The 14,777-nt window shown below is 37.5% G+C and overlaps 1 long non-coding RNA gene across 1 annotated transcript in view; it reads left to right on the forward strand.

Moving 5' to 3' along the window:
- The window catches only part of LOC128851185 (uncharacterized), a 43,415-nt gene that overhangs the window by 4,310 nt on the left and 24,328 nt on the right, over positions 1-14,777 (forward strand). The window contains exon 2 of the long non-coding RNA XR_008448476.1: positions 468-559. This is a non-coding gene — a long non-coding RNA (uncharacterized LOC128851185). The remainder of the gene's footprint in view (positions 1-467; positions 560-14,777) is intronic.

Consider the following 14,777-nt stretch of genomic DNA (forward strand, 5'->3'; position numbering starts at 1 on the left):
AGTAAAATACTTCACTTCATGAAGGTAACATTACTTTTTTTCTACATGGAGAGCATTTTATGTGACCATACAGTGAATATATTTTTGTCATTTTGTGAATTGCTAGTTTCACATTGTGATTGCAACAATTATTACAGGACCTATGAAGAAGAGGGAGATGTAAAAATAATATATAGGCCTATTCAAAGGACTAGAGCTAGTGTTTGTTTTTGTTCAGAATGTCTGTCTGGAATACCTGTGTGCCTTCCATGCAGCCAGAGGGTCATTTCAAGCGGTGGCACCCTTTGAGTTTACAAAGTGCTGGCTGTCAAAATCTTCAGCAAGTAACAGCTGTTTGCCCGCGCTACCAAATGTGGTACTCCTCCAATAGACTTTTGTTCCCTATGGCTATCACAAAGGAAATAAGGAACCTTGTTTGGATGATTAGACGCTGATAACCCATCATGACTAGATTGCCTCTTTCACAGAGCACATAAGAATACAGTTACCCATACTAGTTCTCCAAGAAATGTGAGGACCCGGTGCTTCACAAATCCTAGCAACAGCAAAGACTTCTGCGGTGAGTAGTTTATTTTTTAGAATACGTCTAGGTAAAAAGCATATCTTTCTTGTGACATGTTGAATGCAAAGAGCATGGAAGCTTTAGTCAACTGATGAAAATTAAAGAAAGATCATTAAAATCAAGATCTCAAGACTGTATTCTATCTTTTCACTGCCATTTCTTTCCCAACCCACCTGCCGTTGTAGCAGATGTGTGCCTGAGGTGGTGGAGAGCAAAGGAATCGTTTTCAATCCTGCAATTTTTTTTTAATGACAGTATGAGACTTTATGGGCAAGGAAAGATCTATGCTGATGGATACTGCAAGAATTGTCCAAAAATTCCCATTGCAAGACTCATGTTTTTGGTTGTATATGAATGAACTTATAAACTTTGGTGTGGTCCTCTTACAGATGTTTGTCTCAGAATGATTTGTTCTTTTATTTTTCAGAAGAAAGGGCTTTGTAAAAAAGAAAAAATGAGGATAGGGCAAAAAAAGGCATTTGTCAAAACTTGAAATGCTTGAAATGTCTAATTTCTTACTGTTGCTTTGCTGAGAAGATCCTGGCTGACTCATGAAGGTGAAATTTAACATGTATGTAAATGGAAAGGAACAGTCAGAGAAATGCCTTTTGTAGTCCTTGTAACAGTTTTCCTAAATTTAGCTGAAGAATAAATTTCTGATTTTTTTGTATGTTTTGAATAATTCATCGGTAGACTAACAAGTAAATTTTCTGAAACCTCCACATCCATTGAGCGAGACTATTTTTTGAGAGCCTTATATAGGGACCAAATGTAAGGAGTCAGAATAAATGAGAAAAGGGGACGCTGAAGGAGAGCACAGCAAGTGGTAGGAGAATAAGGGTCGGGCTGTGAAGGAGATGTGTAAGAGGAAGCAAGTACCATGCTAGTCAGAGATTTTGGTGTTCTCCAGCTGCAGGAACTACCTTCACAAAGTTTTGTCTCTGTGACAGCCAGGGACTTGTGACTTTTACACACTTATGAGGTACTGAGGAGAAGCTGAAGGTTGTTCTGTAATCAAGCTTGGTATTTTTTCCTTTATTTAGAGTGTCCTTGTGTTGTCCTTTAGTAAATACTATTGGTATATGTATTTGGATCTAACACTTACTGATGCTGGTCTGACAGCTTTTGGAGGTAAAAAGTCTCATCAGCTTAGCTTCAGCTGTGAATTTGGCTTTATTTCAAAAGAGACGTCTGAAAAATACAGTTTCATCTTGAACCGTTAGAAGGAAATAACATGCAGTTTTACAAAATCATACCATAGGAATGGCAGAATCCAGAACCTTTTTCAGAATAACACTACATGATTTATCAATGCATTAATATACTTTTCAAAATCCCAGCGCTGCTGTACCATATCAAGAAAAATCAACTCCTAAATGATCAGCTGCTAGATGCTAAGCAATAATGTGGGGTTTTCTTCTTGCCCTCTGTGAAGTTCTTCTTTCATACAAGTATGTTTTTCATAGGGCTGTGGCTAAGGCTTATTCGTTACATCTAGGACCCTGTTCTAAAGAGGAGCTAGGACACTAGTTTTAGAAGAAGGTATGAGCAGCTTCACAGTATGCATGTGCACGATAATCAGCCCTCACAAAAGTCTTAAACTGACCTGCAGTTTGGGATTGGATTAAGTTTAGATGCCAAATGTTTTCTCTTTTTAAAATCTTCTCTCATCCTAGCACTGAGTCTTTTTTTTTTGTGGTTTTAGTTTTTTTTACTGTTCCTTTGGGTTATAAAACAAATATGCAGGATTAAAGGTTTGAAGAAATCTCTAGCCTGCAAAATCTTTAAGAGCATTTGCCACCTAGCAACAGCCAGGAACATGTGTCTCCTTCGAACAATCTGCAATTGTGTGATTCAGAAGAAACCTCCACAGTGTTTATAACCACGATTGTAACTTATGTAGGAAGGGAAAATGCAGCAAAAGGCTCCGATTACATCACGGACAAAAGGATTTAATTACCATAAGAAGTCCTCTAACAGGGTGACAAATAATCAAGATTAAAAAGAATGTGTGAGACCAGCAGAAAGGGAAACAATGACATTCCTATTATAGCTGTGGCCTTTACAATAAAAGATATGTCAGCTTTTTCATTTTGATTTGTGCTGAATAACTTGGTGATTTTAATTCATCAGCAAATGAATACTTAGGAGCTATTTGCTTTTCAAATTTGGATTTGCTGGCTTAGTCAGTAAATACCACATTCCTTGAAAAGTTGAATTATCTATGTATTATTTTTAAATATACAGTTTATAGATGTTATTGATTTAAAAATACTCACAGATATAGTCTATTAATTTGCACAGATATGTGAGGAAAGTATAGGAAGGTAAGAGAGGAAGGGTAATTGCAACATGCATGGGCTGGCTGACTATCAAAATCCCATTGGTCTGCATTTTGTGATGCTAATGAGATAGTAGGAAAAAAATTACACAGATGCTAATGCACATGGGTTCTATTTAGATTGCTCTAGTGCCTGAGTGTTTGCAACATCTAAGAATATGTTTCACTATCAGTTATCCCAGTTGCTCTATTTTCCTCCTCTTTTTTTTTTTTACCTCTTTAAAGGAAAGAATCTGGGAATATCCAAGGACAGCGTGACTTTCATATCTCCCAGACCTCCTAATTGTTGACACTTTTTAGGGAGTCGTACCCATGTGACATTTTTAAATGAACCTGAATCTGTTCTTAAAAAAATGGACAGCTTCTAGACTTGTGGTCCTAGCATTACTTAAAACTCCCTACTAATGGGGTACTAAAAAATACTTTGTTTCAGTATGTGCTATTTTTAAAACATGGCTTATAGTTTCTCAGTTAACAATTCAACATAAGCTCAACAAAGACGTTACTAACAAAATAATTTTAATGCTAAAATATAGACAGTGTTTTGTTGCTAAATTAGATGACTGTACTATTTGGAGAAATCATTAGCCTAACCCCTTACAGGCAGCTGGTAGGACTCAATTCTCTTTTCTGGCAGCAAGAGAGTACATGCTGGAGTATCAGAATTGGAGCAGAAAATTGTAAGTGCAGCTAAAATGGAAAGGGAAGCAGTAAGCTATTGCCAAGGGAACGCGAGGATTTTTGTAATAAGTACATTCAGGGAGTTTATACTAATATGAAAAGTTCCAGAAAACAACATAAATCACTGAAACTTTAGAAACCTCTCTTTTTTAGTCATATTCAAAGTAATAGAAGTATTTATTAGAACTTGATATTTATACTGAATTGCCAGTGCAATAGCAACCATTTTTTTGAGACATCATAGGATAGACAGGCTCTAATATGCAAAAGTTTTCAAAGTGAAATGTAGAGTGTAAGGAGGTAGACACATTATTTTTTTTTGCTGTGCTAACAGTCGTCCTTACTTGGCAACACTTCCACTGATGTAAATTGGTGTGGTGCCAAACGAGGACTGCATGTTTATGTATGCTTAGCACACTGTACATCCTCCTCTAATAGAAACAAGTTTGCAAACCGCAGGTGGAAGTCACTTCAAAGTCCAAGCTTTCTTATTTCACAGTCAGTCTCTTCTAGCAATTAATCGGAATGTGAAATCTAATTGTGTGCTTTGGGTAAAGAGAAAATAATTTCCTATCAAACATTTCTTTGATCCTGTTTATTTACAAAGAATGGTAAAAGTCTACTTCTCTGAAGACAAGAGAAACCAATCGATAAGAGACAATTTGTGTTTTCAGAATTTCAGGCTTCTTGTTAGCTATTTAGTGTGTCCTCAGGATTCTCAGGACCTCATTTAGCATCTATACCTATAGTTGTACCTGTTCTGATTTCCTACAATACTATGTATCTTAACAGAGCAGGATAATTAGGAAAACATCACTCCATTTTAAGAAATGATGAGTTTTGAAATTTAGTGTATCACAGAGCAATATATATGGATGATTGCATTCTGATGGGATTGTTACCTACTCTGTCTGTCATGCTCAAATACTGATATGCAATGGATGGGGAATCTCAGCCCTTTCAGCAGGAACTGTGCAACAACTGTATTTAATCTACTTCTCTGTCCTTCTCAAAAGTGATGATCAAGGTGCTGAAGGAATACATCAGATGATAATATTATTTTAACTCTAGCAGAGCTTGTCCTTGACTTTGAAAGACAGTCGATTAGAATTCCTATTTTAAAATGGGCATGGCAGAGACAAGGCAGAAAGTGAAAATACACATAGATCAGTGTGGCCTGGTGCCCAGGTCACACACGGAGCTTGCAGAAGCTGGTTAATAACCCTGCTCAGGCAGCTTTAGACCATGGTCTTGGAACTAGATTCCTACTTCCCACGTGCATATTCAGCTTTGGATATTTCAGAGTGATGCCTTTTTTTGAAGAAGTTTCAGACAGGCTTTGTCCTCATCCTTATATAAACCAGAAACTGCTGTGTTTGCCACAATTAATTCTTACCTAAATCCAGGAAAAAATAATAGATTCAATAGGAAGTTTTTTGTCTTATCATTTTACTAATGTACTTATGATTACTGCCCTTTTTATTTCAAAATAGGATTTAGACTAACAAATGTGAACTGGAGCAGCTTATGTTTAGCAATGTTCCTGCAAGTCTATCTTTCATCCCAAACAACTGGTGCTTCTAATATACACATGCAGATTTAAGCATAAATATTTCTTTCTTCACTTCTAATATACTTTTCAATACCTGAAGGGACTTTAAGACACTTCTCCCCAACAACTTTGTAACTGAAACTGAATGAATATTTTTGACTTCTAAGTCATGCATAATTTTGGTTCTTCCTCTTACAACTTTCTTTAAAATACAGTCATATCTAAAATATGGGTTTCAGAGAATTTCAGCATTCCAATGGCACTTATAGAAGGCACGATCACTTGTCTTCTCTCAGGGATTTTGTGTATATAGGCTGATCCTAATAGACTTAATGTGCATGCTGAAATCATACTATAGCCACGAAGTTTGTATTAGACTGTTACTTTTATATCTCTTATCATGACTCCTCTCCAGTTAACATTCTCCTCAGTTACAACTTCATTTTGTTATCCCTTATGAGAGTGTTTTGCCCAACTTTTACAGAGGAAAATGTTTATATGGTAAGAATCATCCATTTGTCATATTCCCCATTTTAATACAGCAAACTTGCTTACAGTTAGTTTTGATATACTTTGTTGCAATCCTCTAGCAAAGAGGAATAAAAACCCAAAAATTCTTTTGGTACTTTACACTTCTCCCATTAGGATTCTACCGAATGAAATTCTTTGGTAAGAGTCAAAATTCTCCACATACCAGTCTAAAACTGTTCCTGTGGAAGTCAATCGTCATCTTCTGAGTCCTCTGGTTCAGGCACATGCCAATAAAAGGCACTTCTATGAATATCCGCTTCCTGTAGTCCACCTTATAATAATCTCAACCTGTTCCTTGGAGACTGTAGTATTCGGGCTTCCTCGCACCTGATAACATTTCTTAACTTATCAAGCTATCATCTACTCAGCATTATGGATGCTCTCAGTTTTTGGCAGTTTAATGTGGAAAGGTTGCTAGAGGGAATTAGGCACAGGGAACATACACCTACTAAACCTACAATATTTATAGTCATCATGGCTCTATTTTTGTCCTGTGCTTCTAGGGTTGATTATAAGAGACATTTCATCCTTATTTACCCAGCTCTTTCTACATTTATTTCCTTTCTAATGAGATGGATGCAAATTGGGCGGGAGGGAGGGAAGGAAACCCTTCCCTGCTCTCGGCTGATTATGTGATGCAGCTGCTCACTCTCAACAGTGTTGATCACCACCTACTCTGGTAGCCGTTGAGACTGACTTCACCGTCTAATGATGAATATGAGTTATTCTTGTGCTTTTCAGAGATATAGAGACTTCTAGTCAAAGCTCAATGACAATCTTCAACAGAGGGGAAGCTGATTTACTCCCAAGAGGGAGAATACCTTCTGCTTGTCCTCTGAATTGAAGCAGTTGTCCTCAAAACTGAAGCAGTTTTGCTTCAGAAGAATTCGTCACAGATTTTCTGGGGAATATCTTTTTTTGGAGTTTTTCCTTTCATCATAAGAATGAATTGAAAGTAGATCCAACCATACTTAGTGTTCCCTTTTCTAGATTATTTATGTCAGACTGCTGGGAGAATTGATGTGTTCAGTTCTCTGGCTTTTACCTCTGTAGATCCCAACGTTGGAGAGCATTCTGGGTCAGAAGTAGCAGCAAATGGTATTATGGTCCCATGGGACCCCTTACTATTCCAGAATAAGAAAGGATAAACTTGGTTTAGCTGTGTAGGTGTTCCAATGATTTGTAGTTCGGATATGTTGCTGTGTAAACTTTTATCCTCTTCCATTTTGTTAATTAAAGGAAAACTTAAAAGAGTTTGTTAGGTGGGAAAGTTAAGACAAGATCTTAAGTTCAGCCTTGGTAGAAGACAATACAGGGAACTATGATCAAGGATAAAAGGGCTAAATTTAGCCCATTCCTTTCAATTTTTTTATCTGAGGTCAAGGTCTTATTGTTAATAGCTGCCTTTCTTTGTGCTAAATCATGCAGTTTAGGTTGTGTGTTTCTGTATCAAAAAATACCAGTATGACCCAACATGGACATTTAAACTCTTCATACTTTTCCAATCATGCAGCTGTAAAGCACCAACCAGTTCACTGTAATCATCCAATCTAAGAAGGCATTCTTCAACCAACTGTTTTGTGGAATAGTTCCATATTTTCAAAGGCACGCTTAAAATCTAAGCTTGTTGGCAAACAGAGATATACGAGCCTCCTCTATTCCACAGCAATAAAGCACAGAGGACAGACAAGGCAGGCAGACTAAGCAGCTTTAATAGACACAACTTTCACTTTAGAACAATTTCTTTAGCACATTTTGCTAATCTGTAACTTCAATATACTTGGAAATTGTTGCTCTAGTACAATGCAGAGCAAGGAAACTTCAGCTATCACCATTTCTGACCAAGGACTTGAATACTTGGAGAAAGCTGTGAATCACTAAATCTGAGATTTGTACAAACTGAGTTTCCAGAATGAATATGGATCTTAATGTTTATAGGTATGTAACATATCTTATTTCCAGAAAATAAAGAGATACCGGATTAAGTTACAACATCTAGTACTAAGTTACAAAGCTGATAGTTCCTGAAAATGCCTTTTTATCTGAAAGATGTGTCAGTTGTAGTAAGGAAAACCTGAACTAGCAGCTACATGAAAATGTGATGTGTCTTTGTGCAGCAGCATCTACTTATGGATCAGTAATACGGCCCACACGCCTGTGATGTCTTAGGGAAGGCTAAAAAGCATTAACGTTGTTTTTTAACAGCCTATTGTATAATTTATAACAGCCTGATGCAATGAATATCACTTTCTTTCAATTTTTTTTTTCCAGTGTAGGCTTTAGTGGAAAATGTTAAACAAGGTTTTCTTTAATTTCTTATCCTCCGCTGTTTGCTATTTGAAAGATAAAAATTAGGCTAACAGCACTGGTTGTAGATTCCTTGGTAATTTTTTTTACTTGGTTGAATATAGAGCTTTTATCAGAGTTCTACAGTGAATATTTTGGGTTTAGATCATCTAGTTAAAGTCATTCGATTAAAGGTCATCTAGTTCCAACCTCCCTGCTGTGGGCAGGGACACCTTTCACTAGACCATGTTGCTCAAAGCCGTAACCAACCTGACCTTGAATACTTCCAGGAATAGTGCATCCACAACTTTTCTAGGCAACCTGTTCCAGTGCCCGACCACTCACATAGTGAAGAATATCTTCCTTTTATCTAAACTAAACCTACCCTCTTTCAGTTTAAAGCCATTACCCCTTGTTGTGTCACTACATGCCCTTGTAAAGAGTCCCTCTCCAGCTTTCTTGTAGCGCCCTTTAGGTACTGTAAGGTTCACCAGAGCCTTCTCTTCTCCAGGCTGAACAATCTCAACACTCAGCCTGTCTTCATAGGAGAGGTGCTCCAGTCCTCTGATTGTCTTCATGACCTTCCTCTGGACCTGCTCCAACAGGTCCATGTCCTTCTTATGCTGGAGGAACCGCAGCTGGATACAGTACTCCAACTGGGGTTTCACAAGAGCAGAGTAGAGGGGGAGAATTACCCTCCTCAAACGGCTGGTCATGCTTCTTTTGATGCAATCCAGGATACATCTGGCTTTCTGGGCTGCAAACACACATTACTGGGTCATCGCTGGGTCATTTTATGCAAAGGTATCACAGATGGTACCATTCAAATGAATGAGTGTAGAAAAAAATGCATAAAATTGATGTATCAAATTAATTTAAATATTTATGGGAAAAATCTATCGAATACACTCCTCAATAGATTTTATATCCTCTCATAAAAAAGTGGCAATCCCACAATCTTTTTTTGTTGAGTATTGGAGTGCTATTCTCAAAGAAACATGTCTTTAAATCATTAAGTATAGCCCTGCATCTTCTAAACTTACCTTCTCTATTAATTTGCCCTAAATACCTTCTGTATTAATTTATCCTACATATATTTTTAAAAACCTAGTAACTTAATCTCTTTCATGAACTAATGTGTCTAACCTATATTTCTTCCCTGTAATTATTTTCTGTATTTTCTCTGTAATAATTTTCTATGCCATTTATCTCAAGGGTATCTGGATGATTCAAACATGTAGACTCTATTTCATCATTTTAAAGATATAATTTTGAACATTTCTTTATTATTTACAATATAGTTTTCTGGATCCTGTCATCCAATAACGCAGTCCGCAATAACCAGAAGCCTGCTGATGAAATCTCTGTACTTAGATTAGTCCTCTGGTGCTCCTCGCTTTTTCCATGAAATGAAATTTACCCAGCACAACTGAAATATTAGCCGGTGCAAAAAGGTTTCTGGAAGACCTGTGCCTGCAGTCTTTCTATCCCAGCTCAGATAATCAGGTGAGCGGCACATCCATCACTTCTAGCAGAGGAGTGGTGCGGCTGCCTTCTGAAGTGAGAAACCTGGAGGGACCTTATGTGCAAAGGACTATTTACACCCATGGTGTTCCAGTGATTTGTGTATGCACACTCTTCCGGGCACAGCTTGTGACTTACAGCTTGTTTTTTGACAAAAACATTACTCAGGTTCTAAATATTTCTGACTGAGGTTAATTCTACTTATCAACGGGTGTTCTATGTTTGCTTATAATTGTCAAGTTACAAAAGAAGCTTACTTTTTGCTTTAAGAATATTGAGGTAGTTTTAATATATTTAAAATAAATAAAATTCATGAGTACTTCCAATCGATGTTGCATCTTGTACTTCCCAGTTAAACTCTGCTTGATAGCATTTCTGTCTTTACACAGTCCGACTTTTCAGTTATGTTTCGTGTCCTGATCCTGGCGAAGTGATGTTTTTTTAAAAATAGGAATTCTAACGTGAAAAAAAAACCCACATAGTTTTCAGTTTTAGTTAGAATTGTTGTTCACCAAAATAACAGTTTTCTCTTCCTTTCAAATGAATTTTTCAGTCCGCCATGTAGTTAAGAATGTGGCAATAAAACAAATAGTCTTATAAATTCATGTACAAGATGTTCCAAGAATGCAGTCAGAAGAGAAGGAGACAAAGAAGACTGGTGAAGGATAAAACACTGTGCAGACTCATTTGCAGTTCTACAGTGAATGCCTTTATGCTGTTGCCTTTCCTTTCCTGTCCTTCTCAAAAGCAAGAGACTTCCAGGAGAGACTGAACTTTAAATTCGTTTTGGCATTTCCTACAGGGAGGAATTTACTAGGAGCTACAGCAAAAAGAGCTAGTGAGTTTTCAACATATTTGTTTTTCCATTAACTCCTTAAAGGCAAGACTTTTATTTTACAACACGGATAGATTTTTTTTTTTCTTTCTCTGGTTTGCAGACCGAGCTAGGGGAACATAAAGAGTTTGATTAATGTCCACAGCAAATCTGTAACTAAGTCAGAAACAGATGCCTGGGTTCTTCTGCCTGTGCTCTAACCAAAAGATTCACCATGTGGCTTTGCCAATACATATGTGATAGCTCATGGTTTTTGAACTGATGACATTCTGCATAGTTAGGAAGCTGCCTGAGTAGAAACTGAGTCATTAGTGGATTATATTTTTAACTGGTGTCATTATCTCTCCCTCCACTCTACTCAGCATCTGTTTGGCTGCATATTTCTCTTTCAGGCTATCCGTTTGCTTGTATTCTGTTCCTACCAAGGAGGGTTTCTAAGCTGCTCTGCAGTACATTCCACTACTTATGCAAAATTCTTATGATATTCTAATACACTGCTTAGGATAAGCCAGCAACCAAAGAGCTACATCCGAGGCAGTTAGGCATCATTTATACCTAGAATATAATTCTGACTATAGGGGAAAATATGCCAAACACTATGTACACATAAGGATAGTACAGGTATAGTAGATGGCTCCTTAATATGCTTATTTATTATAGCAAAGCCTGAGATACTTCAGGCTCACTTTTTCACTTACTATTATTACCATCAATGCAGTGAGAAACTATACCAGTTTCTCCAAAAAGCTGGAGAATTTATCAGTTCCAATATATTTAATAAGGTTTCATAATTACATAATGGAAGGATCACTGCAGAGACAGATAATGGCAAGGCAAGAAGCACAAAGGCTGAGTTTTTGTAGTTGTCAATAAATTGGAAAGTTGACTAATAAAACAGTTACACTTTGTTGTACCACAGAGCTAAATGGAAAGACACCCTTCAAAAACTTCAAACTTCAAATCTCATGGGGGACTGCTCCAATCCTTTCATTGTACAATGAAGAAGCTTTGCCACCATAAACCAAAGGAAACCCAGAGCAGATACTTTTAACAAAAGGATTTAACTGTTTTTCTCTAAAACAAACCCAGGACATTGGCTTTCCACCAAGAAATTCAACCCATATAAAGGTGAAGGGCTAAACTGCCCTGGGAACTCTGACTCAGTGTCAGGCGTCCTCCTTGTTGCAGAGGGGAAACAGTCTGCACCACCCTTTTTCCTGGCACAGCCTGTTTCCTCCTCTGCAGCTTCAGAACGCAGCCCAGCTTGCTGACCTGCGAGGCCATGGTGTTTTACATACTCTGCCCACTTAAAAAAGAGGATTAATCAGCCCACCAATAGCTCCTTGTAATCTCGTACAGGACAGCATGTAGTCCTTGCTTTTCTGTGCGGGTATTCAAAAAGCTCACAAAAGGGCTTCAAATATTTGTGCAAACGCTGACATTTTGGTTGATGTTTTTAACTTCATAAAATAAATCAAAAATGTTACTAATCTGACTCATAATGTAATGAATTTAGTTACTTTTTGGCACTTTTTCAGCAATTGCAATACAGTGAAAACTTCTGTTCAGTTTATCTCAAATATACTCTGTAAAGGGTGTATCTAACACTGAAATGCATCAAATACGATTGCTCAGTCTGAGTATGTGGACAAAGTTTTATGTTGACCCTCCCAAATCTGACCTTCAGACGACTTTACTGGTCTCCTTTCCTACCACTCATGGAACAAATTAAATTGAAGGGTACACTCCCAGTTCTGATGTGGTACTGATAATTTGTAGCACAAATTTCACTGCCAACCATCCATCTAACTGACACAAACTATATCCTGGTCTGTAGCAGTTCTTCATTTGGTCCCTCCTTCTGTAAGTTCTGGAAGTTGCACTTGATGATCCTTATGGGTCTGTTCTAACTCAAGGTATTCTATGATTCTACATTGGACCTCTGCCTCTGCGAATTTCTTCCCCCTCTTCCTGGTTTCCTCAAACTTGAAGCACTGGGAAAAGTACTGTAGGTAGACTTAGATCCTGTAGTTCTCTGGAATAGCACTTTCTTTCCAAAACTAGTTTCAAATGCTACATAACTGTCCCCTGATTCCTTGCCCAGGAAAGAATCCACTCCACTCACTTCTTCTGTCTTACTCCTTCATGAGCCCTCCCAAGTGAGATCTAACTTCCCTCTCTCCAATCTAGTGATTTATGCACTGAATCAAACTGGGAGCAGATCAAATGATGATAATCCCCCTCCAGCAAATATCCAGACATTGCCTGTGCAATCTCAGAACTTGACTACACCAACAACCCAGTTGTGGCTGGGTTTCCAGCCCACTCAGAGTCTGAAATTTTTGCAAGGCAGATGGCTTCACCAAGCAGTATATTTTACTGTGAGCAAGTGTACTAGTGCTTTGTATACTGCAACAGCTGGTTGAGGATTATTGTTATGGATTCAGAAGTGTTGCTTTAAATATATAAATCTCTAGCTGGCCCATGGCTTATTTTCACGAGACTGTACTTTCTCCTGTATTGTGCTACCTTACAACCTTCATGTTCGTGTTAGAGACTTTTAGGTTAAGGATCTTGTGGCAGTGCTCTTTGTACTTCTGCGGGTTTTTTTGAAGTGGATTTCCAAGTGTGGTAGAAACTATCATTAGTTCCATCACTGTATTATGGTTCCCTTTTATCTATCTACACACTGAAGGAAACAGCAAACAATGAATCAAATCCTTTAGCAGTATTCCGTTGCTGCTATCTTTACAGAGAGCTGGTATCAGTGGTAGTCTCTAGATCTCAGAATCTTATTTCTGTTCCTTCTTGAGAAGGGGAAAGTATTCTTTAATATTTTTAAAAATCTTTTCTCTTCCAGCTTTTGCGTCTTGTGTACAGATGACTAAAATGTATGGGTATGGCAATGACTTCACAGTTACTGCTTCCTAGTTTAATCTGTAAAACTTCTGACACACTCCATAAAACTACCTTGTACGTTTTCCTCTTACAGGGAATTTTCATTATAAATTGCTTTATAAATTCATCATGAACATAAAAGGAAAAATTCATGAAAGCTGGGCACACTACAAGCTGTACTTGGCAGCTACATTGGCTAATATACACGACAGAAAAATTGAAACAGAGAAATTAATGAAGAGTGGATAGGAATATGAACTATTTCAGACTTGTTCTAAACCACTAACATTCGACAAAAGATTCCTAAACCAGAGATAACTTTTAAATTATTGGATTTCCATCACTTTAGTAGAAATTATGATTTTGTTGAATATCCCTTTGAAAGAGAAAGTAGGCATTAAAGGATAACTCTGAGATTTAGTTTCCAGTTAAACACCAATAAGGAAACACATATCTAGCGTTGCATTTCTTTCTCAATGTAGGTCAGGCTAGTGAAAAAAATTAACATGATTTCTTTTCTTAGTAAAAAATATCTAGGCCAAAAAAACCACTCTTATTTCATCAGGAGATTTCAGGGGTGTGGCTGACTCGAATGGAGACAGCCTGGTTTGAAATGGTTTTGTTTCTTAGTTCAAATTACTCTCAGTCAGATGACCTTCCCCATCATTAAACTGATACAGTGCCCTGTAGAGGCGACAGGCAATGCTGAAGGCAATCTTTCTGGAAAGTCCAGATCTATGAGAAAAACAGGAATATAAATTACACCTGAGGTGCCAAGTGAAGGCCAAGGGACAAGCCAGTTTCAAATCAAGACAAAATAATGTGATTTTACATTTCTCAGCTGAAATTTGCTAATTGAAAATTAATAGATCAGTATTTTGGCTTTTGGTTATAATCCGTTTTCAATAGTGGAACTCCCAGGAACCACAAATTCTCATTTTTAATAAATACTACTGAAAACTAAAATACATGGTAGACCTCTTAAATAGCTTTTACACCAACAGTTACCAAAGAACATTCTCTCACTTAGACTAGATATCATAGGGCCAGTAGTGTAATAGCTTTCCAAATTACTAAGTTACTAATTGTTTAATTAGTAACATTAATGATGTTTAGATGTTATGATGTTAGAGATGAAAGTTCTGAATCCTAACCAGTGGGCTGTTCTGTGAATTCCGTGGCAACACTGTGGGAAGTGAGGTGCTGTAAGAACTTAGGCTGAGAGAAAATGCAGGTCACCGTGCAAAGCAGTGGACTAAGAGTTAGGGGATCTGAGTTTCGGTTTTGTTTTTCTAGTTTTGGCTGCTTGCTGACTTCCTAAGCCTGTATTTGGAGAAAGATAAATTTCATATCCATGACGATGACAGTCAGCATGCCTTGTCTGCTGGAACAAGCTAGCAGAACTCCATATGCAGCAGTCTCCAGAGTAGATCACGGTATTTAAGAATGGTGCCTTGGCAAAGAATTGCTGTCACTGTTACAAGGAAAAGAATCTCATTGAAATAGTTTTTCTGTTCAGGACATTTTTCTTCATCATATAGCTTTCTTCCTTTGTTCCCAGGGCCTT

This window comes from Cuculus canorus, chromosome 2, assembly GCF_017976375.1.
Source record: "Cuculus canorus isolate bCucCan1 chromosome 2, bCucCan1.pri, whole genome shotgun sequence".
In the NCBI taxonomy this organism is placed as follows: Eukaryota; Metazoa; Chordata; class Aves; order Cuculiformes; family Cuculidae; genus Cuculus; species Cuculus canorus.